The following is a 12,244-nucleotide window of genomic DNA, read 5'->3' on the forward strand; positions in this document are numbered from 1 at the left end:
TGCTTTAATCCATAGTCCTTTTTAATCGATTGTGAAACAAAATCTAAACGACATAATAAAATGTCAACCGCACCACGGATTCCCAGACAGTCTCCCACACTGGTACTAGCGAGGCCTTAAGCTGTGTAACTTCTGCGATCTGACGAGAGCAGGCACATTCAGCTTAGAATGGCCATTGACATTAAATGCTTTAATCCATAGTCCTTTTTAATCGATTGTGAAACAAAATCTAAACGACATAATAAAAAGTCAACCGCACCACGGATTCCCAGACAGTCTCCCACACTGGTACTAGCGAGGCCTTAAGCTGTGTAACTTCTGCGATCTGACGAGAGCAGGGACATTCAGCTTAGAATGGCCATTGACATTAAATGCTTTAATCCATAGTCCTTTTTAATCGATTGTGAAACAAAATCTAAACAACATAATAAAAAGTCAACCGCACCACGGATTCCCAGAGAGTCTCCCACACTGGTACTAGCGAGGCCTTAAGCTGTGTAACTTCTGCGTTCTGACGAGAGCAGGCACATTCAGCTTAGAATGGCCATTGACATTAAATGCTTTAATCCATAGTCCAATTTAATCTATTGTGAAACAAAATCTAAACGACATAATAAAAAGTCAACCGCACCACGGATTCCCAGACAGTCTCCCACACTGGTACTAGCGAGGCCTTAAGCTGTGTAACTTCTGCGATCTGACGAGAGCAGGCACATTCAGCTTAGAATGGCCATTGACATTAAATGCTTTAATCCATAGTCCTTTTTAATCGATTGTGAAACAAAATCTAAACGACATACTAAAAAGTCAACCGCACCACGGATTCCCAGACAGTCTCCCACACTGGTACTAGCGAGGCCTTAAGCTGTGTAACTTCTGCGATCTGATGAGAGCAGGCACATTCAGCTTAGAATGGCCATTGACATTAAATGCATTAATCCATAGTCCTTTTTAATCGATTGTGAAACAAAATCTAAACGACATAATAAAAATTCAACCGCACTACGGATTCCCAGACAGTCTCCCACACTGGTACTAGCGAGGCCTTAAGCTGTGTAACTTATGCGTTCTGACGAGAGCAGGCACATTCAGCTTAGAATGGCCATTGACGTTAAATGTTTTAATCCATAGTCCTATTTAATCTATTGTGAAACAAAATCTAAACGACATAATAAAAAGTCAACGCACCACGTATTCCCAGACAGTCTTCCACACTGGTACTAGCGAGGCCTTAAGCTGTGTAACTTCTGCGATTTGACGAGAGCAGGCACATTCAGCTTAGAATGGCCATTGACATTAAATGCTTTAATCCATAGTCCTATTTAATCTATTGTGAAACAAAATCTAAACGACATAATAAAAAGTAAACCGCACCACGGATTCCCAGACAGTCTCCCACACTGGTACTAGCGAGGCCTTAAGCTGTGTAACTTCTGCGATCTGACGAGAGCAGGCACATTCAGCTTAGAATGGCCATTGACATTAAATGCTTTAATCCATAGTCCTTTTTAATCGATTGTGAAACAAAATCTAAACGACTTAATAAAAAGTCAACCGCACCATGGATTCCCAGACAGTCTCCCACACTAGTACTAGCGAGGCCTTAAGCTGTGTAACTTCTGCGATCTGACGAGAGCAGGCACATTCAGCTTAGAATGGCCATTGACATTAAATGCTTTAATCCATAGTCCTTTTTAATTGATTGTGAAACAAAATCTAAACGACATAATAAAAATTCAACCGCACCACGGATTCCCAGACAGTCTCCCACACTGGTACTAGCGAGGCCTTAAGCTGTGTAACTTCTGCGATCTGACGAGAGCAGGCACATCCAGCTTAGAATGGCCATTGACGTTAAATGCTTTAATCCATAGTCCTATTTAATCTATTGTGAAACAAAATCTAAACGACATAATAAAAAGTCAACCGCACCACGGATTCCCAGACAGTCTCCCACACTAGTACTAGCGAGGCGTTAAGCTGTGTAACTTCTACGATTTAACGAGAGCAGGCACATTCAGCTTAGAATAGCCATTGGCATTAAATGCTTTAATCCATAGTCCTTTTTAATCGATTGTGAAACAAAATCTAAACGACATAATAAAATGTCAACCGCACCACGGATTCCCAGACAGTCTCCCACACTGGTACTAGCGAGGCCTTAAGCTGTGTAACTTCTGCGATCTGACGAGAGCAGGCACATTCAGCTTAGAATGGCCATTGACATTAAATGCTTTAATCCATAGTCCTTTTTAATCGATTGTGAAACAAAATCTAAACGACATAATAAAAAGTCAACCGCACCACGGATTCCCAGACAGTCTCCCACACTGGTACTAGCGAGGCCTTAAGCTGTGCAACTTCTGCGATCTGACGAGAGCAGGGACATTCAGCTTAGAATGGCCATTGACATTAAATGCTTTAATCCATAGTCCTTTTTAATCGATTGTGAAACAAAATCTAAACGACATAATAAAAATTCAACCGCACCACGGATTCCCAGACAGTCTCCCACACTGGTACTAGCGAGGCCTTAAAGGGGTTGTCCGAGATATATTTTTATTTTAAAGTTAAACACACAATGCACACATTAAGTATTCCCTAATATACTTACCTGTGCAATCTTGCTTCTGTTCTCCGTTCTGGCAGCTCTTTTCTGCCGATCACATGTCTTCTGACGTCACGTTTTCTTCCTCCTCCACTGTCGTGTCGTGTCCCGATCACATGGTCTCGCCCCAGCGAGACCTCGGATGGGACACGACACGTCACTGGAGACGTGACGTTTCTGCGCGTGCCCGCCCGCCCAGCCTATGCATCTTTTCACTGTGAACGCGCCTATGCGTGTTCACAGTGAAAAAAGTGAAGAGGGACGGCACCCGCGGACTAGAAAGGTACAGTGACCTCTGTACTTTTAGTTCTTCCCCTATCAAAGCCTACACATAGTAGGCTTTGATAGGGAATTATACAACACTATGCAGCACACGGGTCGCATGCAGCCCTTGAGGCTGTTATCTGCGGCCCGCGGGACACCGTGCACTGTTTAACAACTGGTTCCCGACCGCTGGCTGTATTTTTACGGCCAGCGGTCAGGGTCCTTAAAACCCGAGCCATAGACTTTCTACGGCTCGGGTTTTAACTTGCTGCCCGCGCGATCGGGCAGCTGAATGTCGGGTCTCCGGCTGTCAGTGACTGCCGGGGACCCTGAGGAGAAGACAGAAGCAGCTTTCGCTGCTTCTGTCTTCTCCGATGTCTTTTTACACAGCGCTCAATGAACGCTGTGTATAGGAAAAAGAGACAGCGGCCCCGCGCCGCTGTCTCTATTCCTCCCGGTGATCATGTGATCACATGTGGTCACATGATCACCGGGTGCCGTTACTGACAGACTGCTGCTGGGTCTTACTAGACCCAGCACAGCCCTATTAGTGACAATCGTCACTATGAGAGGGCTGATTTCCCCTGTAACTGGGGCTGCTGTGCAGCTCCAGTTACAGTGGAAAAACATGTAAAAGAGAGAAAAAAATATGTAAAGTTCCCCAAAGGTCTTTTTTGACCTTTGAGGATCAGACCACAGTAATAAAAAAATAATAAAGTAAAGTGCAAAAAAAAATACAATAATAAATACACATAAAATACCCACCCCAATAAAAACCGTTCCCCCCGCCAATCATTGTTGTAACGCTAGCGCTGACCCAATTACCCTAATATAGACATGTAATATATAAAAATTTACGGTAGACAATGACGATCACAAATAAAAGGTCTATTTTAGGGTAAAACTATGTTATTACGCAAAAAAAATAGCTGAAACGTAAAAAAGCTTTTTTTTTTTACTATTATTTTCAAACTTTATGAAAGAAAATTCTAAAATGGCAAAAAAGGTGTGTATAAAAACGATAAAAAATGAAACCTGCATTGTCTACGGAAAAAACGTCACAAAAATCACATCGTTAGCCCAACAAATAAAAAAGTTATAGCCATTTAACGAACACGTGCTAAAAAGGGCTAAACGGTGTCTGGTGCTGAAGGCGCAAAATAGCCCGGCCCTGAACTGGATAAGATCTTCTGGGGTCCTGTATCTAAGCCTACATTGTTAGGGTATGTTCACACGAGGGCGTCCATAACTGCTGAAATTACGGGGATGTTTCCGCCTGGTTTTTTTTAAGCGGAAACAGCGTAGCAAAACTTGTAAAAAACGGCCCGAAAATGCGTACCATTGATTTCAATGGGAGGCGTCGGCGTCTTTTTCCCGCGAGCAGTAAAACTGCCTCGTGGGAAAAAGAAGCGACATGCTCCATCTTCGGGCGTTTATGCCTCTGACCTCCCATTGACTTCAATGGGAGGCAGAGAAAGCGTATTTCCGTTGTTTTATGCCCGCGGCGCTCAATTGCCGTCGGCGAAAAACATGACGGAAAACGACGCGAAAAACGCAGCAAAAAAAGCCGCAAAAACAACGCCAAAAAGGCTACGATAAACGCCGCGAAAAACATCGCAAATAAAGCCGCGAAAAAAGAGGCAAAAAACGCCACGAAAAACGACAGGAAAAACGCCACGAAAGACGCAACGAAAAACGCCGAAAAAAAACCGCAAACAGCGACGCAAAAAAAAGAGGCGAAAAAAGACGCAAAAAAGGCTACGATAAACGCCACGGAAAACGTTGCGAAAAACATCGCGGAAAAGGCCGCAAACAAAGAGGCAAAGAACGCCGCAAAAAACTACTGGGAAAACGCCACGAAAGACACAACGAAAAACGCAGCAAAAATAGCCGCAAACTACGATGCAAAAAAAGAAACGATACGAAAAAGGCTACGATAAACGCAACGGAAAACACAGCAAAAAAAGACGCAAACAAACAAGCAAAAAACGCCAAGATAAACGAAGCGAAAAACGGCCCGAACAGCGGCAAACAAAACCGCAAACAAAGCCGCAAACAGCGCACAAAAAACTCCGGGAAAAATGACGCAAAAATCAACGTGCAGGGAGAGGTAAATCTGCCGCAAACTTCAAGACGGAATTTTGAGGCAGATATTCCTCCGGCAAAAAAACTCTGTGTGAACATGGACTTAGTGGAGAGAGACATGAGATAGAAGAGGGTGGACGAGGGTGAGGGTGGACGAGGGTGAGGGTGGACGAGGGTGAGGGTGGACGAGGGTGAGGGTAGACACGAAGAGGTTTATAGACCTGAAAAGAGAAAGAAAACATAAATGTGAAAAACATAATGGGGGGGAGAACATTTGCTCATCATCCTTCAAGAATGTCAGCAAGGAGACAAGTCCAGTGAAGGAGGTCAGCGGGAGGAGCAAGGACAGCTCACGTGAACTCTTGGAAGGTACGTGCACGCTCATTGAAGCCTGCAATGAGCGTGCACGGGAAAAAAGTTTCATAACAAGGAAAGATCAACAAACCAGAGCTGAACTGCATGTAAACAAACTGCTGAATTCAAAGAAGAAATGTGCTAAGTAGAATTTTTTTTTAAAATAATGCTTTATTTAGGTTGTCTGTATAAGGGGTAATGTATGATACAGTTTTTGAAAAAATGTTGGTATCTCGGACAACCCCTTTAAGCTGTGTAACTTCTGCGATCTGACGAGAGCAGGCACATTCAGCTTAGAATGGCCATTGACATTAAAAGCCTTAATCCATAGTCCTATTTAATCTATTGGGAAATAAAATCTAAACGACATAATAAAAAGTCAACTGCACCACGGATTCCCAGACAGTCTCCCACACTGGTACTAGCGAGGCCTTAAGCTGTGTAACTTCTGCGATCTGACGAGAGCAGGCACATTCAGCTTAGAATAGCCATTGACATTAAATGCTTTAATCCATAGTCCTTTTTAATCGATTGTGAAACAAAATCTAAACGACATAATAAAAATTCAACCGCACCACGGATTCCCAGACAGTCTCCCACACTGGTACTAGCGAGGCCTTAAGCTGTGTAACTTCTGCGATCTGACGAGAGCAGGCACATTCAGCTTAGAATGGCCATTGACATTAAAAGCCTTAATCAATAGTCCTATTTAATCTATTGTGAAACAAAATCTAAACAACATAATAAAAAGTCAACCGCACCTCAGATTCCCAGACAGTCTCCCACACTGGTACTAGCGAGGCCTTAAGCTGTGTAACTTCTGCGATCTGACGAGAGAAGGGACATTCAGCTTTGAATGGCCATTGACATTAAAGGCTTAAATCCATAGTCCTTTTTAATCGATTGTGAAACAAAATCTAAACGACATAATAAAAATTCAACCGCACCACGGATTCCCAGACAGTCTCCCACACTGGTACTAGCGAGGCCTTAAGCTGTGTAACTTCTGCGTTCTGAACAGAGAAGGCACATTCAGCTTAGAATGGCCATTGACGTTAAATGCTTTAATCCATAGTCCTATTTAATCTATTGTGAAACAAAATCTAAACGACATAATAAAAAGTCAACCGCACCACGGATTCCCAGACAGTCTCCCTCACTGGTACTAGCGAGGCCTTAAGCTGTGTAACTTCTGCGATCTGACGAGAGCAGGGACATTCAGCTTAGAATGGCCATTGACATTAAAGGCTTTAATCCATAGTCCTTTTTAATCGATTGTGAAACAAAATCTAAACGACATAATAAAAATTCAACCGCACCACGGATTCCCAGACAGTCTCCCACACTGGTACTAGCGAGGCCTTAAGCTGTGTAACTTTTGCGTTCTGACCAGAGAAGGCACATTCAGCTTAGAATGGCCATTGACGTTAAATGCTTTAATCCATAGTCCTATTTAATCTATTGTGAAACAAAATCTAAACGACATAATAAAAAGTCAACCGCACCACGGATTCCCAGACAGTCTCCCTCACTGGTACTAGCGAGGCCTTAAGCTGTGTAACTTCTGCGATCTGACGAGAGCAGGTACATTCAGCTTAGAATGGCCATTGACATTAAATGCTTTAATCCATAGTACTTTTTAATCGATTGTGAAACAAAATCTAAACTACATAATAAAAAGGCAACCGCACCACGGATTCCCAGACAGTCTCCCACACTGGTACTAGCGAGGCCTTAAGCTGTGTAACTTCTGCGATCTGACGAGAGCAGGCACATTCAGCTTAGAATGGCCATTGACATTAAATGCTTTAATCCATAGTCCTTTTTAATCGATTGTGAAACAAAATCTAAACGACATAATAAAAAGTCAACCGCACCACGGATTCCCAGACAGTCTCCCACACTGGTACTAGCGAGGCCTTAAGCTGTGTAACTTCTGAAATCTGACGAGAGCAGGGACATTCAGCTTAGAATGGCCATTGACATTAAATGCTTTAATCCATAGTCCTTTTTAATCGATTGTGAAACAAAATCTAAACGACATAATAAAAATTCAACCGCACCACGGGTTCCCAGACAGTCTCCCACACTGGTACTAGCGAGGCCTTAAGCTGTGTAACTTCTGCGATCTGACGAGTGCAGGCACATTCAGCTTAGAATGGCCATTGACGTTAAATGCTTTAATCCATAGTCCTATTTAATCTATTGTGAAACAAAATCTAAACGACATAATAAAAAGTCAACCGCACCACGTATTCCCAGACAGTCTCCCACACTGGTACTAGCGAGGCGTTAAACTGTTTAACTTCTGCGATCTAACGAGAGCAGGCACATTCAGCTTAGAATGGCCATTAACATTAAATGCTTTAATCCATAGTCCTTTTTAATCGATTGTGAAACAAAATCTAAACGACATAATAAAAAGTCAACCGCACCACGGATTCCCAGACAGTCTCCCACACTGATACTAGCGAGGCCTTAAGCTGTGTAACTTCTGCGATCTGACGAGAGCAAGCACATTCAGCTTAGAATGGCCATTGACACTAAATGCTTTAATCCATAGTCCTTTTTAATCGATTGTGAAACAAAATCTAAACGACATAATAAAAAGGCAACCGCACCACGGATTCCCAGACAGTCTCCCACACTGGTACTAGTGAGGCCTTAAGCTGTGTAACTTCTGCGATCTGACGAGAGCAGGGACATTCAGCTTAGAATGGCCATTGACATTAAATGCTTTAATCCATAGTCCTTTTTAATCGATTGTGAAACAAAATCTAAACGACATAATAAAAATTCAACCGCACCACGGATTCCCAGACAGTCTCCCACACTGGTACTAGCGAGGCCTTAAGCTGTGTAACTTCTGCGTTCTGACGAGAGCAGGCACATTCAGCTTAGAATGGCCATTGACGTTAAATGTTTTAATCCATAGTCCTATTTAATCTATTGTGAAACAAAATCTAAACGACATAATAAAAAGTCAACCGCACCACGGATTCCCAGACAGTCTCCACACTGGTACTAGCGAGGCCTTAAGCTGTGTAACTTCTGCGATCTGACGAGAGCAGGCACATTCAGCTTAGAATGGCCATTGACATTAAATGCTTTAATCCATAGTCCTTTTTAATCGGTTGTGAAACAAAATCTAAACGACATAATAAAAAGTAAACCGCACCACGGATTCCCAGACAGTCTCCCACACTGGTACTAGCGAGGCCTTAAGCTGTGTAACTTCTGCGATCTGACGAGAGCAGGCACATTCAGCTTAGAATGGCCATTGACATTAAATGCTTTAATCCATAGTCCTTTTTAATCGGTTGTGAAACAAAATCTAAACGACATAATAAAAAGAAAACCGCACCACGGATTCCCAGACAGTCTCCCACACTGGTACTAGCAAGGCCTTAAGCTGTGTAACTTCTGCGTTCTGACCAGAGCAGGCACATTCAACTTAGAATGGCCATTGACGTTAAATACTTTAATCCATAGTCCTATTTAATCTATTGTGAAACAAAATCTAAACAACATAATAAAAAGTCAACCGCACCACGGATTCCCAGACAGTCTCCCACACTGGAACTAGGGAGGCCTTAAGCTGTGTAACTTCTGCGATCTGACAAGAGCAGGAACATTCAGCTTAGACTGGCCATTGACATTAAAAGCCTTAATCCATAGTCCTATTTAATCTATTGTGAAATAAAATCTAAACAACATAATAAAAAGTCAACTGCACCACGGATTCCCAGACAGTCTCCCACACTGGTACTAGCGAGGCCTTAAGCTATGTAACTTCTGCGATCTAACGAGAGCAGGCACATTCAGCTTAGAATTGCCATTGACATTAAATGCTTTAATCCATAGTCCTTTTTAAATGATTGTGAAACAAAATCTAAACGACATAATAAAAAGTCAACCGCACCACGGATTCCCAGACAGTCTCCCACACTGGTACTAGCGAGGCCTTAAGCTGTGTAACTTCTGCGATCTGACGAGAGCAGGCACATTCAGCTTAAAATGGCCATTGACATTAAAAGCATTAATCCATAGTCCTATTTAATCTATTGTGAAACAAAATCTAAACAACATAATAAAAAGTCAACCGCACCACGGATTCCCAGACAGTCTCCCACACTGGTACTAGGGAGGCCTTAAGCTGTGTAACTTCTGCGATCTGACGAGAGCAGGGACATTCAGCTTAGAATGGCCATTGACATTAAAGGCTTTAATCCATAGTCCTTTTTAATCGATTGTGAAACAAAATCTAAACGACATAATAAAAATTCAACCGCACCACGGATTCCCAGACAGTCTCCCACACTGGTACTAGCGAGGACTTAAGCTGTGTAACTTCTGCGTTCTGACCAGAGCAGGCACATTCAGCTCAGAATGGCCATTGACGTTAAATACTTTAATCCATAGTCCTATTTAATCTATTGTGAAACAAAATCTAAACGACATAATAAAAAGTCAACCGCACCACGGATTCCCAGACAGTCTCCCACACTGGTACTAGCGAGGCCTTAAGCTGTGTAACTTCTGCGATCTGACGAGGGCAGGCACATTCAGCTTAGAATGGCCATTGACATTAAATGCTTTAATCCATAGTACTTTTTAATCGATTGTGAAACAAAATCTAAACGACATAACAAAAAGTCAACTGCACCACGGATTCCCAGACAGTCTCCCACACTGGTACTAGCGAGGCTTTAAGCTGTGTAACTTCTGCGATCTGACGAGAGCAGGCACATTCAGCTTAGAATGGCCATTGACATCAAAAAATGCTTTAATCCATAGTCCTTTTTAATCGATTGTGAAACAAAATCTAAACGACATAATAAAAAGTCAACCGCACCACGGATTCCCAGACAGTCTCCCACACGGGTACTAGCGAGGCCTTAAGCTGTGTGACTTCTGCGATCTGACGAGAGCAGGCACATTCAGCTTAGAATGGCCATTGACATTAAATGCTTTAATCCATAGTCCTTTTTAATCGATTGTGAAACAAAATCTAAACGACATAATAAAAAGGCAACCGCACCACGGATTCCCAGACAGTCTCCCACACTGATACTAGCAAGGCCTTAAGCTGTGCAACTTCTGCGATCTGACGAGAGCAGGCACATTCAGCTTAGAATGGCCATTGACATTAAATGCTTTAATCCATAGTCCTTTTTAATCGATTGTGAAACAAAATCTAAACGACATAATAAAAATTCAACCGCACCACGGATTCCCAGACAGTCTCCCACACTGGTACTAGCGAAGCCTTAAGCTGTGTAACTTCTGCGTTCTGACGAGAGCAGGCACATTCAGCTTAGAATGGCCATTGACATTAAAAGCCTTAATCCATAGTCCTATTTAATCTATTGTGAAACAAAATCTAAACAACATAATAAAAAGTCAACCGCACCACGGATTCCCAGACAGTCTCCCACACTGGTACTAGCGAGGCCTTAAGCTGTGTAACTTCTGCGATCTGACGAGAGCAGGGACATTCAGCTTAGAATGGCCATTGACATTATAGGCTTTAATCCATAGTCCTTTTTAATCGATTGTGAAACAAAATCTAAACGACATAATAAAAATTCAACCGCACCACGGATTCCCAGACAGTCTCCCACACTGGTACTAGCGAGGCCTTAAGCTGTGTAACTTCGGCGTTCTGACCAGAGCAGGCACATTCAGCTTAGAATGGCCATTGACGTTAAATGCTTTAATCCATAGTCCTATTTAATCTATTGTGAAACAAAATCTAAACGACATAATAAAAAGTCAACCGCACCACGGATTCCCAGACAGTCTCCCACACTGGTACTAGCGAGGCCTTAAGCTGTGTAACTTCTGCGACCTGACGAGAGCAGGCACATTCAGCTTAGAATGGCCATTGACATTAAATGCTTTAATCCATAGTCCTTTTTAATCGATTGTGAAACAAAATCTAAACAACATAATAAAAATTCAACCGCACCACGGATTCCCAGACAGTCTCCCACACTGGTACTAGCGAGGCCTTAAGCTGTGTTACTTCTGAGATCTGACGAGAGCAGGGACATTCAGCTTAGAATGGCCATTGACATTAAATGCTTTAATCCATAGTCCTTTTTAATCGATTGTGAAACAAAATCTAAACGACATAATAAAAATTCAACCGCACCACGGATTCCCAGACAGTCTCCCACACTGGTACTAGCGAGGCCTTAAGCTGTGTAACTTCTGCATTCTGACGAGAGCAGGGACATTCGGCTTAGAATTGCCATTGACGTCAAATGCTTTAATCCATAGTCCTATTTAATCTATTGTGAAACAAAATCTAAACGACATAATAAAAAGGCAACCGCACCACGGATTCCCAGACAGCCTCCCACACTGGTACTAGCGAGGCCTTAAGCTGTGCAACTTCTGCGATCTGACGAGAGCAGGCACATTCAGCTTAGAATGGCCATTGACATTAAAAGCCTTAATCCATAGTCCTTTTTAATCGATTGTGAAACAAAATCTAAACGACATAATAAAAATTCAACAGCACCACGGATTCCCAGACAGTCTCCCACACTGGTTCTAGCGAGGCCTTAAGCTGTGTAACTTCTGCGATCTGACGAGAGCAGGCACATTCAGCTTAGAATGGCCATTGACTTTAAATGCTTTAATCCATAGTCCTTTTTAATCGATTGTGAAACAAAATCTAAACGACATAATAAAAAGTCAACCGCACCACGGATTCCCAGACAGTCTCCCACACTGGTACTAGCGAGGCCTTAAGCTGTGTAACTTCTGCGATCAGACGAGAGCAGGGACATTCAGCTGAGAATGGCCATTGACATTAAATGCTTTAATCCATAGTCCTTTTTAATCGATTGTGAAACAAAATCTAAACGACATAATAAAAAGTCAACCGCACCACGAATTCCCAGACAGTCTCCCACACTGGTA

At 42.6% G+C, this 12,244-nt stretch overlaps 39 pseudogenes; all 39 read right to left on the reverse strand.

Moving 5' to 3' along the window:
• Nucleotides 1–61: 61 nt before the first annotated feature.
• On the reverse strand, nucleotides 62–180 carry LOC142730644 (5S ribosomal RNA; annotated as a pseudogene).
• Nucleotides 181–247: 67 nt separating this feature from the next.
• On the reverse strand, nucleotides 248–366 carry LOC142730663 (5S ribosomal RNA; annotated as a pseudogene).
• A 67-nt stretch (nucleotides 367–433) lies between these two features.
• LOC142730697 (5S ribosomal RNA) lies at nucleotides 434–552 on the reverse strand (annotated as a pseudogene).
• Nucleotides 553–619: 67 nt separating this feature from the next.
• LOC142731016 (5S ribosomal RNA) lies at nucleotides 620–738 on the reverse strand (annotated as a pseudogene).
• A 67-nt stretch (nucleotides 739–805) lies between these two features.
• On the reverse strand, nucleotides 806–924 carry LOC142730649 (5S ribosomal RNA; annotated as a pseudogene).
• A 253-nt stretch (nucleotides 925–1,177) lies between these two features.
• Nucleotides 1,178–1,295, reverse strand: LOC142731006 (5S ribosomal RNA; annotated as a pseudogene).
• Nucleotides 1,296–1,362: 67 nt separating this feature from the next.
• On the reverse strand, nucleotides 1,363–1,481 carry LOC142730723 (5S ribosomal RNA; annotated as a pseudogene).
• A 67-nt stretch (nucleotides 1,482–1,548) lies between these two features.
• Nucleotides 1,549–1,667, reverse strand: LOC142730738 (5S ribosomal RNA; annotated as a pseudogene).
• Nucleotides 1,668–1,734: 67 nt separating this feature from the next.
• Nucleotides 1,735–1,853, reverse strand: LOC142730761 (5S ribosomal RNA; annotated as a pseudogene).
• A 253-nt stretch (nucleotides 1,854–2,106) lies between these two features.
• Nucleotides 2,107–2,225, reverse strand: LOC142730645 (5S ribosomal RNA; annotated as a pseudogene).
• A 67-nt stretch (nucleotides 2,226–2,292) lies between these two features.
• Nucleotides 2,293–2,411, reverse strand: LOC142730848 (5S ribosomal RNA; annotated as a pseudogene).
• Nucleotides 2,412–5,688: 3,277 nt separating this feature from the next.
• LOC142730684 (5S ribosomal RNA) lies at nucleotides 5,689–5,807 on the reverse strand (annotated as a pseudogene).
• Nucleotides 5,808–5,874: 67 nt separating this feature from the next.
• LOC142730756 (5S ribosomal RNA) lies at nucleotides 5,875–5,993 on the reverse strand (annotated as a pseudogene).
• A 439-nt stretch (nucleotides 5,994–6,432) lies between these two features.
• Nucleotides 6,433–6,551, reverse strand: LOC142730774 (5S ribosomal RNA; annotated as a pseudogene).
• A 253-nt stretch (nucleotides 6,552–6,804) lies between these two features.
• LOC142730677 (5S ribosomal RNA) lies at nucleotides 6,805–6,923 on the reverse strand (annotated as a pseudogene).
• A 67-nt stretch (nucleotides 6,924–6,990) lies between these two features.
• On the reverse strand, nucleotides 6,991–7,109 carry LOC142730712 (5S ribosomal RNA; annotated as a pseudogene).
• A 67-nt stretch (nucleotides 7,110–7,176) lies between these two features.
• Nucleotides 7,177–7,295, reverse strand: LOC142730947 (5S ribosomal RNA; annotated as a pseudogene).
• A 67-nt stretch (nucleotides 7,296–7,362) lies between these two features.
• Nucleotides 7,363–7,481, reverse strand: LOC142730893 (5S ribosomal RNA; annotated as a pseudogene).
• A 67-nt stretch (nucleotides 7,482–7,548) lies between these two features.
• LOC142730797 (5S ribosomal RNA) lies at nucleotides 7,549–7,667 on the reverse strand (annotated as a pseudogene).
• Nucleotides 7,668–7,734: 67 nt separating this feature from the next.
• Nucleotides 7,735–7,853, reverse strand: LOC142730819 (5S ribosomal RNA; annotated as a pseudogene).
• A 67-nt stretch (nucleotides 7,854–7,920) lies between these two features.
• LOC142730782 (5S ribosomal RNA) lies at nucleotides 7,921–8,039 on the reverse strand (annotated as a pseudogene).
• A 67-nt stretch (nucleotides 8,040–8,106) lies between these two features.
• Nucleotides 8,107–8,225, reverse strand: LOC142730703 (5S ribosomal RNA; annotated as a pseudogene).
• A 67-nt stretch (nucleotides 8,226–8,292) lies between these two features.
• On the reverse strand, nucleotides 8,293–8,410 carry LOC142730829 (5S ribosomal RNA; annotated as a pseudogene).
• A 67-nt stretch (nucleotides 8,411–8,477) lies between these two features.
• LOC142730724 (5S ribosomal RNA) lies at nucleotides 8,478–8,596 on the reverse strand (annotated as a pseudogene).
• A 439-nt stretch (nucleotides 8,597–9,035) lies between these two features.
• LOC142730850 (5S ribosomal RNA) lies at nucleotides 9,036–9,154 on the reverse strand (annotated as a pseudogene).
• Nucleotides 9,155–9,221: 67 nt separating this feature from the next.
• On the reverse strand, nucleotides 9,222–9,340 carry LOC142730718 (5S ribosomal RNA; annotated as a pseudogene).
• Nucleotides 9,341–9,407: 67 nt separating this feature from the next.
• LOC142730807 (5S ribosomal RNA) lies at nucleotides 9,408–9,526 on the reverse strand (annotated as a pseudogene).
• Nucleotides 9,527–9,593: 67 nt separating this feature from the next.
• LOC142731000 (5S ribosomal RNA) lies at nucleotides 9,594–9,712 on the reverse strand (annotated as a pseudogene).
• Nucleotides 9,713–9,779: 67 nt separating this feature from the next.
• Nucleotides 9,780–9,898, reverse strand: LOC142730763 (5S ribosomal RNA; annotated as a pseudogene).
• Nucleotides 9,899–9,965: 67 nt separating this feature from the next.
• LOC142730802 (5S ribosomal RNA) lies at nucleotides 9,966–10,084 on the reverse strand (annotated as a pseudogene).
• A 70-nt stretch (nucleotides 10,085–10,154) lies between these two features.
• Nucleotides 10,155–10,273, reverse strand: LOC142730767 (5S ribosomal RNA; annotated as a pseudogene).
• Nucleotides 10,274–10,526: 253 nt separating this feature from the next.
• LOC142730781 (5S ribosomal RNA) lies at nucleotides 10,527–10,645 on the reverse strand (annotated as a pseudogene).
• A 67-nt stretch (nucleotides 10,646–10,712) lies between these two features.
• Nucleotides 10,713–10,831, reverse strand: LOC142730664 (5S ribosomal RNA; annotated as a pseudogene).
• Nucleotides 10,832–10,898: 67 nt separating this feature from the next.
• LOC142730990 (5S ribosomal RNA) lies at nucleotides 10,899–11,017 on the reverse strand (annotated as a pseudogene).
• A 67-nt stretch (nucleotides 11,018–11,084) lies between these two features.
• On the reverse strand, nucleotides 11,085–11,203 carry LOC142730715 (5S ribosomal RNA; annotated as a pseudogene).
• Nucleotides 11,204–11,270: 67 nt separating this feature from the next.
• On the reverse strand, nucleotides 11,271–11,389 carry LOC142730987 (5S ribosomal RNA; annotated as a pseudogene).
• Nucleotides 11,390–11,642: 253 nt separating this feature from the next.
• Nucleotides 11,643–11,761, reverse strand: LOC142730970 (5S ribosomal RNA; annotated as a pseudogene).
• Nucleotides 11,762–11,828: 67 nt separating this feature from the next.
• On the reverse strand, nucleotides 11,829–11,947 carry LOC142730860 (5S ribosomal RNA; annotated as a pseudogene).
• A 67-nt stretch (nucleotides 11,948–12,014) lies between these two features.
• LOC142730727 (5S ribosomal RNA) lies at nucleotides 12,015–12,133 on the reverse strand (annotated as a pseudogene).
• Nucleotides 12,134–12,244: the final 111 nt, after the last annotated feature.

Source organism: Rhinoderma darwinii, unplaced genomic scaffold, assembly GCF_050947455.1.
Source record: "Rhinoderma darwinii isolate aRhiDar2 unplaced genomic scaffold, aRhiDar2.hap1 Scaffold_787, whole genome shotgun sequence".
NCBI lineage: Eukaryota > Metazoa > Chordata > Amphibia > Anura > Rhinodermatidae > Rhinoderma > Rhinoderma darwinii.